The sequence below is a fragment of the Bison bison genome, unplaced genomic scaffold (genome assembly GCF_000754665.1).
Source record: "Bison bison bison isolate TAMUID 2011002044 unplaced genomic scaffold, Bison_UMD1.0 scf7180017864296, whole genome shotgun sequence".
Lineage (NCBI taxonomy): Eukaryota > Metazoa > Chordata > Mammalia > Artiodactyla > Bovidae > Bison > Bison bison.
Window position 1 is genome coordinate 680,796 of NW_011494868.1, and position 18,176 is coordinate 698,971.

The following is an 18,176-nucleotide window of genomic DNA, read 5'->3' on the forward strand; positions in this document are numbered from 1 at the left end:
GGGTTTTTCTCTAGTTGCAAAGAGCGGGCGCTACTCCCTAGCTGCTTTTCATCCTGGTAGCTTTTCTTGTTCACAGCAGGGCTCCAGGTGCTCAGGCTTCAGGAGTTGCATTTCCCAGGCTCTAGAGCACAGGCTCAACAGTTGTGGCTCAGGGCTTAGGTGCTCCGTGGCATGAGGATCTTCCTGGATCGGGATCCAACCCGTCTCTACTGCATGGCAGGTGGATTCTTTACCCCTGAGCCACCAGGGAAGCCCCAGCCCCATCTGTTCTTAATCCTACCACCAGCCTCCCAAATGAAGTTGCTCCTAACCAAGAGAATGTATATTATCATATTATATTTTAATATTTTTAAATGTTTACTCAGTGCTAAATATAAGTAGAATACAGAAACTAAGCTCCAAAATTATCTCAAAAAGGAATAAGATGAAGTGTCATGGGATAGTCTTCATTTTCTTGGTTTTCAATTTAATTTGATTAAAGCCCTCTGACTGTGTTTCGTCTATGGACCGGATTCAGAGATGAGAAATTTCTCTTCCAGTTTCAGTCAACTGCTAATTCAGAAAGAATTTGTCTGGTTTTTACCTTTTACATAATTGTAAACAAACATGATGAGCCCTTATTTTACAGAATTTGTTGATCATTTCTCATTCTCTTTTATAGCTCTAGGATCTGCATTTATGCAGATTATATGTTGCCTTGTCTTGCACAGCTATTAGCAAACACTTAATAATCACTAAAACATCTTAAATAATCAGAAAAGGAAGATATTTACATTCCTGAATAGTCTATGCAATGTTCTCTTCTGTGACTATAAGATAAAATTTGTTGATTTATTATAGTTAAATTTGACTACAATGGATTTTAATATGTCTTTGACATATTCTGAGAATTCTTGAGAAGTTCATAGAATCTATGTATGATAGTCTTCAGTAGGAAAGCAAGTCATATTCTTTAACATATATATGCTTTTTAAATATGTTTCAAATGCTCTTATTAAGTTGCATGCATTAAATTAACACTTTCATTTTATTTTCCCTTATGAAGCATCTTGATGGTTAACCTCTGTCAGTCCTAAGACTCAGCTGACAATTTATATTGATTGGTATTGTTTTAGAGATGTTTAGCTGTTCATTTCGGAGAAGGCAATGGCACCCCACTCCAGTACTCTTGCCTGGAAAATCCTGTGGACTGAGGAGCCAGGTAGGCTGCAGTCCATGGGGTCGCTGAGAGTCGGACACGACTGAGCGACTTACCTTTCACTTTTCACTTTCATGCATTGGAGAAGGAAATGGCAACCCACTCCAGTGTTCTTGCCTGGAGAATCCCAGGGACAGGGGCCTGGTGGGCTGCCATCCATGGGGTCACACAGAGTCGGACACGACTGAAGTGACTTAGCAGCAGCAGCAGCAGCAGCCGTTCATTTCATGAAGGGCTACAAATGAACTCAGGTTCTAAGTCCATTCATAGACAGTTCTACAAATGACAGACTAGTGGCCAAGTCCCACTTGCCACGTTTCGTTAGGGCACTAAACTATTTACTTTAGATACTTAAGTAGATAAAAAGTAAATGGAAAATAATGTGTTATGGCACATGAAAATTATAAGACAGTCAGGTTTTGGTGTCCAAATACAAAATTTTCTTAGAACAAAGCAATGCTCATTCATTTATGTATTGTTTTTGATGTTTTTATGCTAAAGCAGCAAAGTTGAATAATTGTGACAGAGAACACATGACTCACAAAGCCCAATATATTTACTCTCTGGTCCTAGCAGACCATGTTGTATTGTAAAGGACACTAAATTTGAACTAAGTTCAAGAGATCTTGGGCCTGGACTATGATCTGTTACATACTAGTCATGTGACTTTTGGGAAAGTCTTTGAGCTTAGTGAGACTCAAAATTCTTATTCATAAGATGAGATAAATAGTAAAGTAAAATATAAGGAAGATAACAGTGACAGTGCATAATAGACTCTGAAACAATATAATATGAAAGAGGATAACCTATTTAATTAGACAAATGCATCCATCTGTGCCATGCAATTAAAACAATGACAAGTTGGCCAAGGCTTTCCTAAAGAGATGTATTTAACTTTAGAAAAGCAAGGGAAAATAAATAGAAGAAAATATCCTACAGCTTACCAAATTCAACTCATTAATTTATCTAGCAGAAGCAGACTTGCTCCTTTCTTGATCTTTCCAAAGACGCGCAGTCAGCTTGTAAGTGAGATGCATATAAAGGTTGATCTCACCTTTTGGCTTCAGCTTTGACGGATAGATGCATGCATGTAGACAATGTGTGAAGACATTGCTTAATATATGCAGATGTAAAGAGAGGAAGAGTACTAAAGGGACCCACTTGTCCTTGATGACTCAACTGACCTTGTAAAATAATAAAAATCCTCCAATTAATAAAACTGTCAGTGCAAAAGCAAGCAGGTTGGAAATAAATCAGGGGAAGATTCACTTTCATCAGAGGGCTGAGGGCAGGGCTGTTGTATCTTTGAGTGGGTAATGAGCTCTGTGCGGGAAGACAATTGAAGGAAGCTCCAGGAAGCCTGGCTCTTGGACCCACAGGTGGCCCACTCGCAAGAGGCAGACAGCCCAGGCATTCCGCGCACAATCACAGCCTTTCCTGTGACATTCCTCTTTTCGGAGTGATGCCACCTTTGTCAGACAGCCAAGTCCCCAGGAGCGCCGGTCCACTCTGAGCACAGGGCAGCACCTGGGCAGGCCTGTTTTGATAGCCTGCCTGGCTCCTGCAGTGGCTGCGGTCCAGGGAGGATGTGGGCCACAATGCCTTTGATTTGGATCCTCAGGGGGTAAGGGGATCATAAAGGTGGAAAACATGTCTCCGGGAATGGAGACAAGAGGAAAAGTGACTCCTGAGTTGGCTGTAACCCCAAGGCAACGTTGCAGAGTCAAGGAGTCATCGATGGGTCAGAAGTGACCCCTAGTGGGGTCTCTTTCTTCCGCACAGTTGAAATAATTTCTGCCATAATATAGCTCAGGTACTGTTTGGTGAAGGCAAGAAGAAAATAAATAAATAAAAATTGGGGGGCGAGGAAAAGAAATCAATTTATAATTCAATAAAGTAACAGAGAAAATAAAAAAAGAAAAAAAATGGAAGGTTAAGAATAAGAAAGAGAAAGAAAAAAAAATCTACTGTCTCTCTAGAAATTCATTTGCCTTAGTGAAGGAGGCATTAATCATGGCTGAAATAAATACAATCATATAATTCAACTTAAAATCTCCTCAGAGGCTACTATTGGACTTAAAAGGAGAGCTCAAACTCTTGCAAAAACCTGCACGGCCTTACATGGTTCAGTTCAGTTCAGTCACTCAGTCCTGTCTGACTCTTTGTGACCCCATGAACCCCAGCACTCCAGGCCTCTCTGTCCATCACCAACTCCCGGAGTCCACCCAAACCCATATCCATCGAGTCGATGTCATCCAACCATCTCATCCTCTGTCATCCTCTTCTCCTCCTGCCTTCAATCTTTCCCAGCATCAGGGTCTTTTCCAATGAGTTAGCTCTTCCCATCAGATGGCCAAAGTATTGGAGATTCAGCGTCAACATCAGTCCTTCCAAGGAACACCCAGGACTGATCTTCTTTAAAATGGACTGGTTGGATCTCCTTGCAGTCCAAAGGACTCTCAAGAGTCTTCTCCAACACCACAGTTCAAAAGCATCCATTCTTCTGTGCTCAGCTTTCTTTATAGTCCAACTCTCACATCCATACATGACCACTGGAAAAACCATAACTTTGACTAGACGGACCTTTGTTGGCAAAGTACTGTCTCCTGCTTTTTAATATGCTGTTTAGGTTGGTCATAACTTTTCTTCCAAGGAGTAAGCGTCTTTTAATTTCATGGCTGCAATCACCATCTGCAGTGATTTTGGAGCCGAGAAAAATAAAGTTAGCCACTGTTTCCCCATTTTTGTGCCATGAAGTGATGGGACTGGATGCCATGATCTTCATTTTCTGAATGTTGAGCTCTAAGCCTACTTTTTCACTCTCCTCTTTCACTTTCATCAAGAGGTTTTTTAGTTCCTCTTCACTTTCTGCCATAAGGATGGTGTCATCTGCATATCTGAGGTTATTGATATTTCTCCCAGCAGTCTTGATTCCAGCTTGTGCTTCCTCCAGCCCAGCATCTCTCATGATGTACTACTCTGCAACTTTCCAGTCCCAGCTTAAGGTGTGTCCTTCTAGGTGGCTAGGGGCATGGGCTGCTTTTTGATTCCTATAACAAGTAAGCTCCTTTCTGATTTAGGACCTTTGCATTCACTGCCCCTTCAGCCTGCACTCATCCCACCCTGCCCTCATCTTGTCAGTCATTCAGTCTCAGCTGTATGTATTTTCCACTAGAATGCAAACTCGATGAGAGCAGGGTCCTCCTATAAACATGCTGTTCATATAGTAGGTGATCAATATTCATTTGTTGAATGAATGGATAAATAAATTACTCATGAAGACATTTCAAAGATTTGAAGTTAGAATTGACTTGAAAGTATCTTGGCGTGCTGTAGTCCATGGGGTCACAAAGAGTCGGACACGACTGAGCAGCTGAACTGAACTGAACTGAACTCTAACAGCCACTGCCACATTGAAAACATCATTGTTCATGTTGTTATCATAGTCCCAAGAAATACTAATTGAATTCATATAGTCAGAGGCAAGGTATTGAACAACAGCCTGCCTCCTACTAAATTAGAAATCTATGTTTGGTTGCTGGTTGGATTTCTTGTGCCTGAGCACAATCGTTTCTACATATATTTTACTGCTGAAGAGACTGAGATCAGGGCATCCTTGGGGGTCCACAGTGTTTAAGCCTCCATGCTTCCAGTGCAAGGGGCACAGTTACCATCCTGGTCAGAAAACTGTATCCCACATGCAACAGTGTAGCAAAAAATAAAAATTAAAAAAAAAAAAAAGAAACTGAGACCCTTAGAATTCAAGTGACTTATACAAAGTCATACAGTCTACTTGTGGCAAAGATACTTAGAGCCAAGGCACCTTCGTTTACTCATCAGGTTAAGGTTAAGCACTGAGTTTCTAGCTTGAGACTGAAGGCGCATTCACAAAGAGATGCATGTCGCAATGTAAGGATAAAGTTTGAGGAAGCTGTTAATGCCATTTATGTACTCTAGATAGAATATGAAAAAAAGGAGGCTGTATAGCTAAATTTTTTAAAAAATGAGAGTTATAGTTCTGTTATTTGACACGAGATTTGGGAAATACAGAGCGCAGAAAATGATTGGTGGCATGATTCTAAATTCAGTGTTTTCCAGGAGAATGAGATTTTCCTTGTATAGTCAGGAGGGACCACATTTATACTAGAGCATCTAGGCATATGAAAAGGCAGTATGTTGCCCTGAAAGCTATGTCATCTTAGTAGACTATGATGGATGCAATGAATGTCATCAGTGGAACCTCTGTTTATAAAATAGGTGAAATACTGACATATCTAGAAAGCATCCAATGGTTGGGCTTCCCATATGCACTTGAGATAACCCAGGTACAAGTAGCTCACTTATTCTTAAGATATATAGAGGAATGCCAACTGCATAATTATATTGTAAATACAGAACCTGCATCAGTGAGTGTACTGATTTTCTAAAAAAGTACCAAGAGCTAGATGGCTTAGAACTGCAGATATGTATTATCTCAGTTCTGGAGACAAGAAGCCCATGACTAAGCCATGAGGTAGGATGGATTCTCTGTGACGCTGGGAAAAAATCCATTTTATATCTGTCCCCTAGCTTCTGTTGGTCTGCTGAGAATTTTCGGTGGCTTTTTTGTTTGTTTGTTTACAGAAGCCTTCAGCTTCACACGGCATTCTTCCTGTGTACATGTCTGCTTCCAAATTTCCTCTTTTTATATCTTCACAAGTCATTTTGGATCAGGGCCCATCCTAATGATCTCAACTTAACTAATTATATATTGAATAATCCAAATTCCAAATAAAGTCACATTCTGAAGAACCAGGGTTAGGACTTCAAAATATGATTTGGAGAACAAAGCAGGTTTAGTTTCAATCACTCTAGGGACCAACTACCATAGAAACACAATCTCATTACAAAGTTGCATTTAGTTGATGGGTGGGGGTGGGGGTGTTGGTGGTAAGTTCAGAGACTCCTCTTAACAAATCATTGATTTAATTCCAACATTTTTTTTTTTATTACACAAAATTGCTCTCAAATTATGGAGGACAATTCAAATAATTTCATTGAGCCCCTGTCTCTGTCCAGACACTGCTCGGCACAAGAAATCCAACCAGCAACCAAACATAAATTTATGATTTAGTAGAACACTCCAGTGTTCTTGCCTGGAGAATCCCAGGGATGGGGGAGCCTGGTGGGCTGCCATCTATGCACAGAGTTGGACACGACTGAAGCAACGCAGCAGCAGCAGCAGCAGAAGGCAGGCTGTTGTTCAATACCTTGCCTCTGACTATGTGGATTCAATCAGTATTTCTTGGGACTATGATAACAACATGAACAAAGATGTTTTCAGAGTGGCAGTGGCTGTTCGAGTTCAGAGAGGAATAAATGCATGCACTGAATATTTGAGTAATACAACAAACTGCGATTCTCCTTTTGAGATCTTTTTGATCGATTTTGGTGGTTTAGCCACTAGGTCATGTCTGACTTTGTAACCCCATGTACTGCAGCTCCTCTGTCTATGGGATTTCCCAGACAAGAATACTGGAGGAGGTTGCCATTTCCTTCTCCGGGGGATCTTCCCAACTCAGGAATCGAACTTGCATCTCCTGCACTGGTAGGCGACTAAGAAATACATTTTCAGTCATCACCAAAGGTATCATCTACCAAGTATGAAGTGGAGTGACCTTTAGGTTTCAGCCCATTTGATAGAGGAGATTTTGTAGTGACTTTGTATTTGAAAATCACATCTGACATGTGTATAGATCCCTGAGTCCAGATCATCCAGGGTGTACATCTCTGAAGCAGCTGCTGACTGGGTTTTTTTTTTATTACTAAACCTGTTTTGCTCCTGTTCACTTGAAATCTTTTCAACTCTTAATGTACATTTATATCTAAAACCTCCTCTTTCCTTTTAGTGGAAAAAGCGGAATGTAATCCTGTAGGGAGACTGTTTGCTAAGGTCTAACCTGTATCACAAACGTGTTTTATCTGGTCAAGTGCATGCTGGAGAGCCCAAGAAGCTCTAAGCCATTTGTCTCTGCAGGCTCCTCACAGCATCAAAGCCCTGCACCATCAATGGGTCACAGAGCAACAAAGAACACACCTCGTAGGAATGTTTAGATGTGTTTCTAAAACCCTTAATGTTCAGACAACTGTGGCCTGCTTATATGAGATAACTGTAGAAGGTCTCTGGAATATTTTACATGTAGAGAGAGCATTAGCATTGAGTTGGTCTGAGAAATAGCTCACACTGTGTTTCTTGAATGTCGAGAAGCAGATTTATGAAAGAGAGAGACTTATTGGCCTGAAGGAGGAAATCCTAGTGCTACTGTTTGCTGCCCTGGCACAAGAGGCCAATCACTTAAGGACTCCAGACCCCACTCTAATCAGCACTGAACTGAGTCTTACCTAGATCCATTTTCCAAAAGTTCCCACAACCAATAAACACATATATATTATTCCCACATTCTGCCCAATAGAATCAGAATTGGGATTGCTACTGTTACAAATATTCATTTATTGAGTTATAAGTTGTATATTACAGTTTTATTTGAATATAAAAAATTAGGGATACCAGTCAAAACTGTTGAGCACAAAAAAAACTAGTGTAGGAAGCCTTACCACATGAGTTTATCAAATGTTCAGGCAAAAGGAAAGGCATTTTCAAGGTGTAAGAAAGGTGCGGAAGAATAGTTAGGGAGTTTGGGGTTAACATGCACATTCTGCTACATTTAAAGTGGATAACCAACAACAACCTGCTGTATAGCGCAGGGAGCTCAGCTCAGTGTTATGTGGCAACCTGGATGGGAGGGGAGTTTGGGGGAGAATGGATTCATGCATGTATGTGGATGAGATCCTCTGCTGCCCTCCTGAAACTATGACCATGTTGGTGATCCCATATGTACTCAGTCACTCAGTTGTATCCGACTCTTTGCAGTCCCGTGGACTATAGCCCACCAGGCTCCTCTGCCTATGGAATTTTCCAGGCAAGAATACTGGACTGGGGTGCCATTTTCTACTGCAGGGGATCTTCCTGACTCAGGGATTAAACCTGCATCTCTTGTGTCTCCTGCATTGGCAGGCAGATTCTTAACCACTAGCACCACCTGGGAAGCTCCTAATTGGCTATACTGTGATATGATTCAAAATGTTTTTTTTTTTTTTTTAAAAAAAGCATTTTGTTAGCTTAGATCACCATTAGGGCTTGAAATACTATGAAATTTTATAGGACTCATGGTTTACAAAAGCCAAGTAGTAATCTTTGGGAGTAAATGATCAGTAGGGTCCTTTCTCTCCTGCCCAATGATTCTGAATTTATTTGCATGCTTCTAGTTAAGGAAATGAGAGGAAAAAAAAATCAATATTGTCTTGAGAAGTGGATCATATAAAGAACCAACCCTGGGGACCCTAATGATGTTATTTCTGACTCCTTGTTACCGGAATGGGGACTATATCAGGGCTATGGGCACCACCTATGTGGTATTATTGGAGAAATTATAGCCAAACTACCCCACACTCAAATACTACTTTTTATCTTTTAGCATGCTACAGAGAACTCAAAATCCCTTCTATCAGGAACCAATGCTTTACAGCAAGCCATTAACATGCCCTCCTGGATTATTCTTAAATATCAACATACCTTAATTTTCATGATATATTAGCTATTCATCAATCTATAAAACAGTTATTAAGCCCTTTCTGGGGGACAGGCTCTGTACTGACACCAGAAACAAGGCTGTATTAATCCCTGCCTTCAGGGAGTTTATAATCTAAAGATATTTGTAAATCAGTCAAGTGACAAGGTTTTAAAGAAACAAAAATAGAGAAGAGAAAGGATCTGAGTGTTTAATGGAGAGTAACTGGGCCTGGGTGTTTATCATGTGGTGCTAGTGGTAAAGAACCTGCCCGCAATGCAGGAGACATAGGAGATGTGGGTTCGGTCCCTAGGTCGAGAAGATCCCCTGGAGAAGGGCATGGCAACCCACTCCAGTATTCTTTCCTGGAGAATCCCATGGACAGACAAGTTTGACAGATAACAGTCCATAAGCTCTCAAAGAATTGGACACAACTAAAGTGATTTAGCATGCATTGATGCACAGCTGGGCTGAAGAGTAGATTTGGAAGAGGGTGGAGTGGAAAGATCAAGGAAACTGGCCATGAATAAGGACATAAAAGAGTAGATGATGGAGACAACAGAAGACAGAGGCTAAAAGCAAAAATGCATAGGTCCAGTAGGTCTGGAAGACACCTTCACCTCTGCTCAATTTGGTATGATCAGGGCCACTCAATTTTATTTCTGAAGACACTGAAATATTACCTCGCTCTCCTGGGTTATGTTGTGACTGTGCTCTGAGAAGCAGCACCGGGAAAGCATCCCGGGGTCCACTGGCTGTTTGGGGCACACAGTACAGGGAGAATGGTTCCTCTGAGAAAATAAATTTGGTTCTTAATGAAACAAACATCATTTCACTATAATTCATTCAGTGCAAATTTATAGAGTTGTGTCCCCTGGAAGTTTTATCCACCTTCCAGATTCAACCACAGCATCTAGGTGTTTATGTTATAAATCCAACAAAGGCAAGCGACAAATTGCCTCATTTTCTCCTCCACTGGATATATTCAAAATTAACTAGGACTCTAGAAATTGAAGAGGTGGCATAGTTTAGTGAAGGGGAAAGCGAGTTTGGGATGGAAGTGAAATATTTCTGCTTTAGTTCCACCTCTGCCAGTAGGTTCTTTCTAAGTGTTTTGTTTGTTTGCTTTAGGGAAGTTAATGTTGATGGTCCTTATTTTCTTTCCTGAAAGTGAAAGATCTGAAGTGAGGTGTGATTTCTAAAGATACTCCCAGGTCTGTCATTCTATGACTCTAGTTACCTGAATTTAAATTACTGAGCTCAGGAATATTCCCAGCAATTTATCAAGGACCTCTCTGCACATGGAAGTATGCTAGGAATTTTTTCAAAATGGATAGAAAATGTTAAAAAATGTCTGCTTTCCTGCATTCTAGAAGTTTAATCCCAGTTGGCAGTGTCTATCAAACTATATTCGCTGCAAGTAGACACAGTTGAAGAGTGCATACTGATTAAATTCAGCTGACCATAAATCATTACAATGTACATGATGTAAGTTCAAAGATGGTGTGAGTGAGGAAAGTGGAAATGTTCCCTGAAATGATGTGTTGGGACAAGGTGGCAATTGAGAAAATCAGTGTCTCTTTCCAGCCACTCTGGGAGAAATGGTATGACGAGATGAATGTTTGAGATCTGCTTTCAAGAAGGTAGGGCTTACCAGTGAGAGAGGAGCTATTACTAGACAATGCACATCCCTTGGAAGTGAACAGAGTGAATGATATCAAGAAAATCTTCCCAACATGAGCGGATGAACCCAGCATGAATTAAAACACAGTAAGTCCCCTACATACAAATGAGTTCCATTTCAAGAGCTCATTCATAAGTTCAATTCATTCTTAAGTCCAACAAAGTTAGCCTAGATACTCGACTAATTCAATCAGTTATATAGTACTGTAAGAGGTTTAAAATACTTTTCACACAAGTAATATATAAAGAACAAACACAGAAAATAAAGGAAACACTTTTAATCTTACAGTACAGGACCCTGGAAAGTACAGTAGAACAGTACAACAGCTGGCATGCAGGGGATAGCATCAAGTGAGCAGCCAAGAAGAGTTCCTGACTGGGGGTGGGGGTGGGGGTGGGAGATGGTAGAGCTGAAGAACCCTCAGCAACAGGAAACAGAGGGCGAGAGCAATGTCACTCATACTTGGTATTGATGGTACTGGTTCAGGTTCCTGGATGGTTTCAATTCTATCTACCCTCTTGGAAAAACAATCCAGGGATATCTGGGTAGTAGCTCCTTTTGTATTATCACAGATGGCACGCTAGTACTGGACTGTATTCTGAACGGCTGCTGCAGCCTTCAGGCTTCATTCAGGCCCTGAGCCTCAAAAGCTCATAATGCCGCCTACATAACGAAAGCCCCCTTACCATTTCCTGCATCGTGAATCTCTTTGGCTCTTCAGTTACTTCTTTCTCTTGTTTCTTTCCACCCATTCTCTGGGTACATTCACATATCTGAACGTTCTTTTAAAGGTTCACATGCAAGGGACTTACTGTAAAGAGAAATAGTGATCATCACTCCCAACTTTAGCCTTCTGTTAGGAACTGGGAGAAAGGAGATCGTTACTGTTCTCAGGTGATCCTCGTATAGTCCTTACTGTCAGATTTTATGGCTTGATTTAATTACAAGGGAATCCACTTACCAAAATATTTTTTAAACCAATACTTGATATATAATAAGTGAATTAATAAATTAAAATGATATCAAATAGAACAAAGAAGAAAGAGACATTTCTAAGCAATTCTAAGAGAAAGGTAAATATCATATAACCTATCCATGAAATCTAAAATATGACACAAAATTATTTATGAAACAAGAGCAGATTCACAGACATAGAGAGCAGGCTTGTGGTTGTCATGGGGGAAAGGGGTAGAGAAGCAATGGGTTGGGAGTTTGGGATTAGCAGATGCAAACTATTATATATAGAATAGATAAACAACAAGGCCCTCTATAGCACAGGAAACTATATTCAATAGCCTGTGATAAACCATAATTAAAAATAACATGAAAAAGAATCTATATACATACATGAAAGTGAAAGTTGCTCAGTCGTGTCTGACTCTTTGCGACCCCATGAACTATACAATCCATGGAATTCTCCGGACCAGAATACTGGAGTGGGTAGCTGTTCCTTTCATCTGGGGATCTTCCAAACCCAGAGATTGAACCCAGGCCTCCTGCATTGCAGGTGAGTTCTTTACCAGCTGAGCTACCAGGGAAGCCCATATGTATGTATGCTGCTGCTGCTAAGTCACTTCAGTCGTGTCCGACTCTGTGTGACCCCATAGACAGCAGCCCACCAGGCTCCCCTGTCCTTGGGATTTTCCAGGCAAGAGTGCTGGAGTGGGGTGCCATTGCCTTCTCCAATATACATGTATAACTGAATCATTTTGTTGTACATCAGAAATTAGCATGAAGTTGTAAATTAATTGTATTCATTAAAATAGATTTTAAAAATTCTAAGCAATTCTATTTATGATATTACCTAAAACTCCTTTATCTGAAATCAAGAAACAAAAAATTTAAAAATTTAATATTTTGTATATAACCTATAGTAATCCTAAGATCTAACTTTGTGCTTATTTATTATGTAAAAGATATGATACTATATATGTTTGTGTATGTATTTAAATATGTATATGTGTAAACATGTAAATATATGCATATACAAATATATATACATATATATACTCATTATGCATAATCTATCTCATGGCCCTAAGATTTAATGGGAAACTACTTTCTTGGAAAAAATATGTAAATATGTCCCAAGAACAATTAAAGAGATTCATATAAATCATAAGAACAAGTTCATGAATTTAAAAAGTCCTAAAGGTAGAGAAAATAAGTGGTTTCTTCAACATGCATTATATTCTAGTAAAATAATTCAATTTGTTTCAATAAATATAGTCTCAATAGACAAGCAAAAAATACAAAAAGTTGGAGAAAAGGATTTGGAAGAAGACCAGAGGAAAGTATTATTGAACTGAAATAAAAGAGCAATTTTGATCACAGGAGTGTTACGTATTAAAATAACTTATTTATAGTAGTTAAGTCTTCTCTTCCAGAGTGTGTAATGAAAGCATGTATTTATTGCTTCATCTGCTCAGAGCCCTTTCTTTCTTGAGAATCAGCCATTTTTTCATTTTAAGGAATTTATTCCAATTCTTGACGTGTAACACTGGAGAAGGCTGCTCATCTATACAAGATCCACCATGCATTCAAGTGGACTTTGAGTGAGGGTGGGCCAATCAAAATCCATTTTGAGGAGGTTCTTAATTGAAATTACAGGAATAGACAGAGATCCCCTCTGCTGGTGGCCATCAAAGATTAAAGCATCAGGGTTTCTGAGAGCTGGGGTGAGGGTCATTTATGTGTTTACGACCCGTGTCTGGGACAGTCAGCACCTTGGAATGCACTGAACATGGAGGAGTCTTAATTTTTCCACCACTGCCTTCAACTGTTCACTGCCTCGTTTTCACCCCCGCCCTCTCACTTCTTTTTACGACAGTTCAGTCAGACTCCATAACTACGTGACTTTCGGCTCAGTTTACAAGCCTGCCCAAGTCCAGCATGGAAGGCACTGTTAGCATTCTGTGTAATGCTCTTCCTTTTGCTCTCAGGTCATGTTTCAGCGACAGCCTTTTCTCTCCCACCCCTTTCAGTTTTAGGCCAGGTGGTGACAGATTGGCGAACAAGACAAATGGCTTTTTCTTTAACGGGCATCACTTTCCTCTTCTCGTGGTTGGTAACACCTTCCGTCTCAGGAGCATTCTCCTGCGACACGTGCGTGAGCTGTGTCAGGAGTCTGCCCAGTATAACTCTGACGTGTGAGAGTCTTCTGCTCCTCTTCTGTGCTGGTAGCCCTCTCTCCACAGGTCAAGCAGCCCTCTAAGGCGAGGTCACAGAAACTTTGCTCCAGCCTGTTTCCTCACAGACAGGAGGATCATGGCTCTCTCTCATGCTATCTTGTGAGAGTGAAGAACACAGGATTCCCCTTTCCACTTTAGTCATGTGAGATGTGAGAACTGTACCGTAAAGAAGGCTGAGTGCCAAAGAATAGATGCTTTTGAACTGACGTATTGGAGAAGACTCTTGAGAGTCCCTTGAACTGAAGGGAGATTCAACCAGTAATTCCTAAAGGAAATCAACCCTGAATATTCATTGGAAGGATTGATGCTGAAGCTGAAGCTCCAATACTTTGGCCACCTGATGCAAAGAGCCAACTCATTGGAAAAGACCCTGAAGGTGGGAAAGACAGGACAGGAGGAAAAGTGGGTGACAGAGGGTAAAATGGTTTGATGGCATCACTGACTCAACAAACATGAGTTTGAGCAAACTCTGGGAGATAGTGAAAAACAGGGAAGCTTGGTGTGCTGTTGTTCATGGGGTCACAAAGAGTCGGACACTACTGAGCAACTGAACAATGACAACAACCACTTTCTTACTTTCTGGTTTCCCTGGTAGCTCAGTGGTAAAGAATCTGCCTGTCAGTGCAGGGGATGTGGGGTCCATCCCTGGGTCAGGAAGATCCCCTAGAGAAGGGAATGACAACCCACTTCAGTATTCTTGCCTGGAGAATCCCATGGACAGAGGGGTCTGGCGGACTACAGTTCATGAGGTTGAAAAGAGTCAAGCACAGTTTAGTAACTAAACAGCAACAACAACATTCTCACTTTTTTTTTTTTTTCTAGTCTACCCTTCTCTGTACCAGCTAGTCCCCAGCCTTCTGAAGTCTTCTAGCACCAAGAAGCCACCACTGTGGTTCATGTACCAAACTCCTAGGGATGTGTGTCAGCTTCTCCTGACAACTCTCCCTCTGAGTAGCCAGTGGCACCACTAGGCAACTCTCAAGCTTCTCATTTCAGCAAGTACGCAGCCACAGAGAGATGCCAGACCCACAACTAGGGTCATTCTCTGTCTATCAAGTTCCATGAGGATGTGTGTGCTGACTCTCAGCTTTAGAGCTTCAGCAGAGTATCTGAGAAAATGAGGGAAAAAAAAAAAAAAACAAGTTTGCCGAGGGAGAAAATCAAGCCAAACCTCAGGGAAAAGCAAGCGAGAGAAAGAGTGAAATCTTGGGCATGTTTATGTCTCTTGTTCTGATGGGTTAGCACCAGTTTTACCTCAGACTTCCCACAGTGTCACTGCATGAGGCAGAGAGTTTTCTTTTCTGCTTAAGCTAGTTTGTGTTTTTAAACATAATTTAGAGTTCGCTTCTGGGAAATTGTTTAAGTGTGATTCTATTTACAGTAGAACCAACTACAGCTCAACATCAGAACCCAGAGAGAGCGAAGTATTCATTCTAGAATGTATAGATAGAGGTTATAATAAATAATTTCAAGTTGGAACTGGGACTTCGTTTTGTTCTTTCAAAACTTCCTGGCTTTTTCTGAAGCAGAGAAATACTCAAAGATATCCAAACTTAGTAAATTTGACAGAGTACACTCACAGTATTTTATTCATTGTTACATAATAAACATTAATGCCTTTTGTACAAGTGGCTGAAACTATAGTTTACAAGATTTTTTTTTAATCAAGCTCTGGCCAGTTTTATTAAAGAAAACTTGTACATTTTTTTTTTTTAACAATATCTCCATTTGTTTTAAAGTACACACACACACACACACAGAAAGCAAATGCATCCACTTAGAGGTTAGAAGGGATATTCTGGGTCATCCAAACCATCACTGAATAAAATATACTACAATGCTCTTAAAGTGTTCAGGGTAGTTAATTATCTCATCTGGCCATGAAAGGCTCCAGAGATCAGGCCCCTGCTGCCTTTTGTTCCACTAAATATATCAAAGAGTTTGCATTCAACTCAGCAGTTAGAGGAGTTGGAACAGGAACGAAGAAAGAAAAATATTTTGCTCCTCCTCATAATATGAAACATCACTTTGTTCCAATACATACAGATATTATTTGGAAAGCCTGACCCCCGTTTCATTTTGTTTACTTTCACACATTTCCCAAATTCCAAGCTCCAGCGCAGGAAATAAGACAGTGCCAATTGTTAGCTTGTGAACACTGAAGTCATATCAAATTCTGCAGCACTCACAGGGGGAAGGCACTGATGTATTTTTGCCCCTGAAATATTTATTCAAATTTAAATCTGGTGAATAAATATACTGAACACAAATGATTTAAGAACAAGACAAAATGATATGCTGTTCTAAGTGAAAGAACTGCAGGATGCTAGGAGCTGTTTATTTAAGTGTACATGGACATCCAACAACAGTTTCTGACCTCTGGCTGAGGTATGGACCATCGGATTATTTCCCCCGTTTATTATCTGTGCCCCAGTTGTATTGTGATTGACTCCATAAGTGAGGCTGCTCAATTATGAATGGTAAGCCCTCTGTTCCTTTCTTCATGTCCTCTCAAGCTTATCCACAGAGATAACAGTTTACTTCTTGGAAAACCCCAATCTAAAGCAAAGTAGATACTTCCACTCTGAAGAGGACTCTATTTTCTGCTACAAAAATCTGTGCCATAAATATATCTCCTCTCGAAAGCAATTTGACTTGTTTTTGCTTCTAATTTCCATTACACTAATAACTGTGCCTCTTTGAGGCTACATCTTTAAAATAATTCATGATCTCCTCACTACAAATAATGTAACTCAATTTGCAGTTTGGATGAACCTAATATCAGGCCACAATGAAGCACAAACTTTAAAACAATCACAAGATTATAAAAGAATCCAAAAAATTTCCCCTTATTTCCTTACATTAAAGAATGAAATCTAACCACATAAAACTGTTCTCGTGGGTGATGGAGAATTTAGGAGACAGAGGGCACGTCTGGTTCCATGAAAGATGGAAAGTTAAAGTAAATACTACTTATAGAAATTTAGTGCTTAAAAGCTTTCTCATGGAATTGTCAGGTGGCCTGTGCTTTGGGTCACAGTGTTTTCTTTAATGGATCTTTTAGTTAGTAAGACAAGGAACACATTGTTACTGGATGACATGCCTACTTGCAAAATAATAGTCTAAAGGAGGAAAATAAATGTATTTTTAGGTGTTCTTCAATCAAAGAATGTTAATGATGGAAAAGTCTGTGAGATGACCAATCTAAAAATATTAAAATTAAATCTCATAGAGGGGAGGTGTCTGTAAGACGACAGAATTGGTTGGGTCCATTTTTCCTTAAGTGATATCACTTTTCCTTAAGGCATATGAAGACTAAATGCACCATCTTGAACATGAATTACAATATCTTGCAAAGAACAATGAAAGAGTTTATGAAATTTCAACTGATTGGAGTTCATTTGCTTTTTCAATTGTTCTTTCACTTTTCTCAAAATTGCTAGGCAAACCTAGATTTTGTGACTGTATATGATTGATTTACCTACCTATGGAAATTATAAAAAGATTTTTTTAAATGTGTACCAAAAATTATTTTCTTGAGTTCAGTAAAACTTTAATTTTCAAAGAACCAATTAATATAATGAAGAATAACTGACTGGAGTCTCTTTCTCTTCCTATTCCTCTTCATCTTCTCTTTTTTCCCTTTATCTTCCTTTTTTGAACAATTCCCATTGAAAAGCCATTGAGTTTTGGCCAGCAAGAATGACTCAGAAGAGTACAGTGGGACCATCATGGCCCAGAGTGTGGCCAATAGACCAGTGAGGGGAAAATAGTCTCTGCTTTGGGGTTGTGGTGTTGCTTGTGAATTTGGGGTTCTTGCTTCATCAAGAAAGAATTTGGACACAAAGTAATACATAAGAAATGGATTTATTTAGAGAGAAACACATTCCACAGGTAGTGGAGGTGATGGAATTCCAGTTAGATATTTCAAATCCTGAGGAATGATGCTGTGAAAGTTCTGCACTCAATATGCCAACAAATTTGGAAAACTCAGCAGTAGCCACAGGACTGGAAAAGGTCCGTTTTCATTCCAATGCCAAAGAAAGGCAATGCCAAAGAATGCTCAAACTACCACTGCACAATTGCACTCATCTCACATGCTAGTAAAGTAATGCTCAAAATTCTCCAAGCCAGGCTTCAGCTATATGTGAACTGTGAAATTCCATATGTTCAAGCTGGTTTTAGAAAAGGCAGAGGAAACAGAGATCAAATTGCCAACATCCGCTGGATCATCGAAAAAGCAAGAGAGTTCCAATAAAACATCTACTTCTGCTTTATTGACTATGCCAAAGCCTTTGACTGTGTGGATCACAATAAACTGTGGCAAATTCTGAAAGAGATGGGAATACCACACCACCTGACCTGCCTCTTGAGAAACCTATATGCAGGTCAGGAAGCAACAGTCAGAACTGGACATGGAACAATAGACTGGTTCCAAATAGCAAAAGGAGTACGTCAAGGCTGTATATTGTCATCCTGCTTATTTAACTTATATG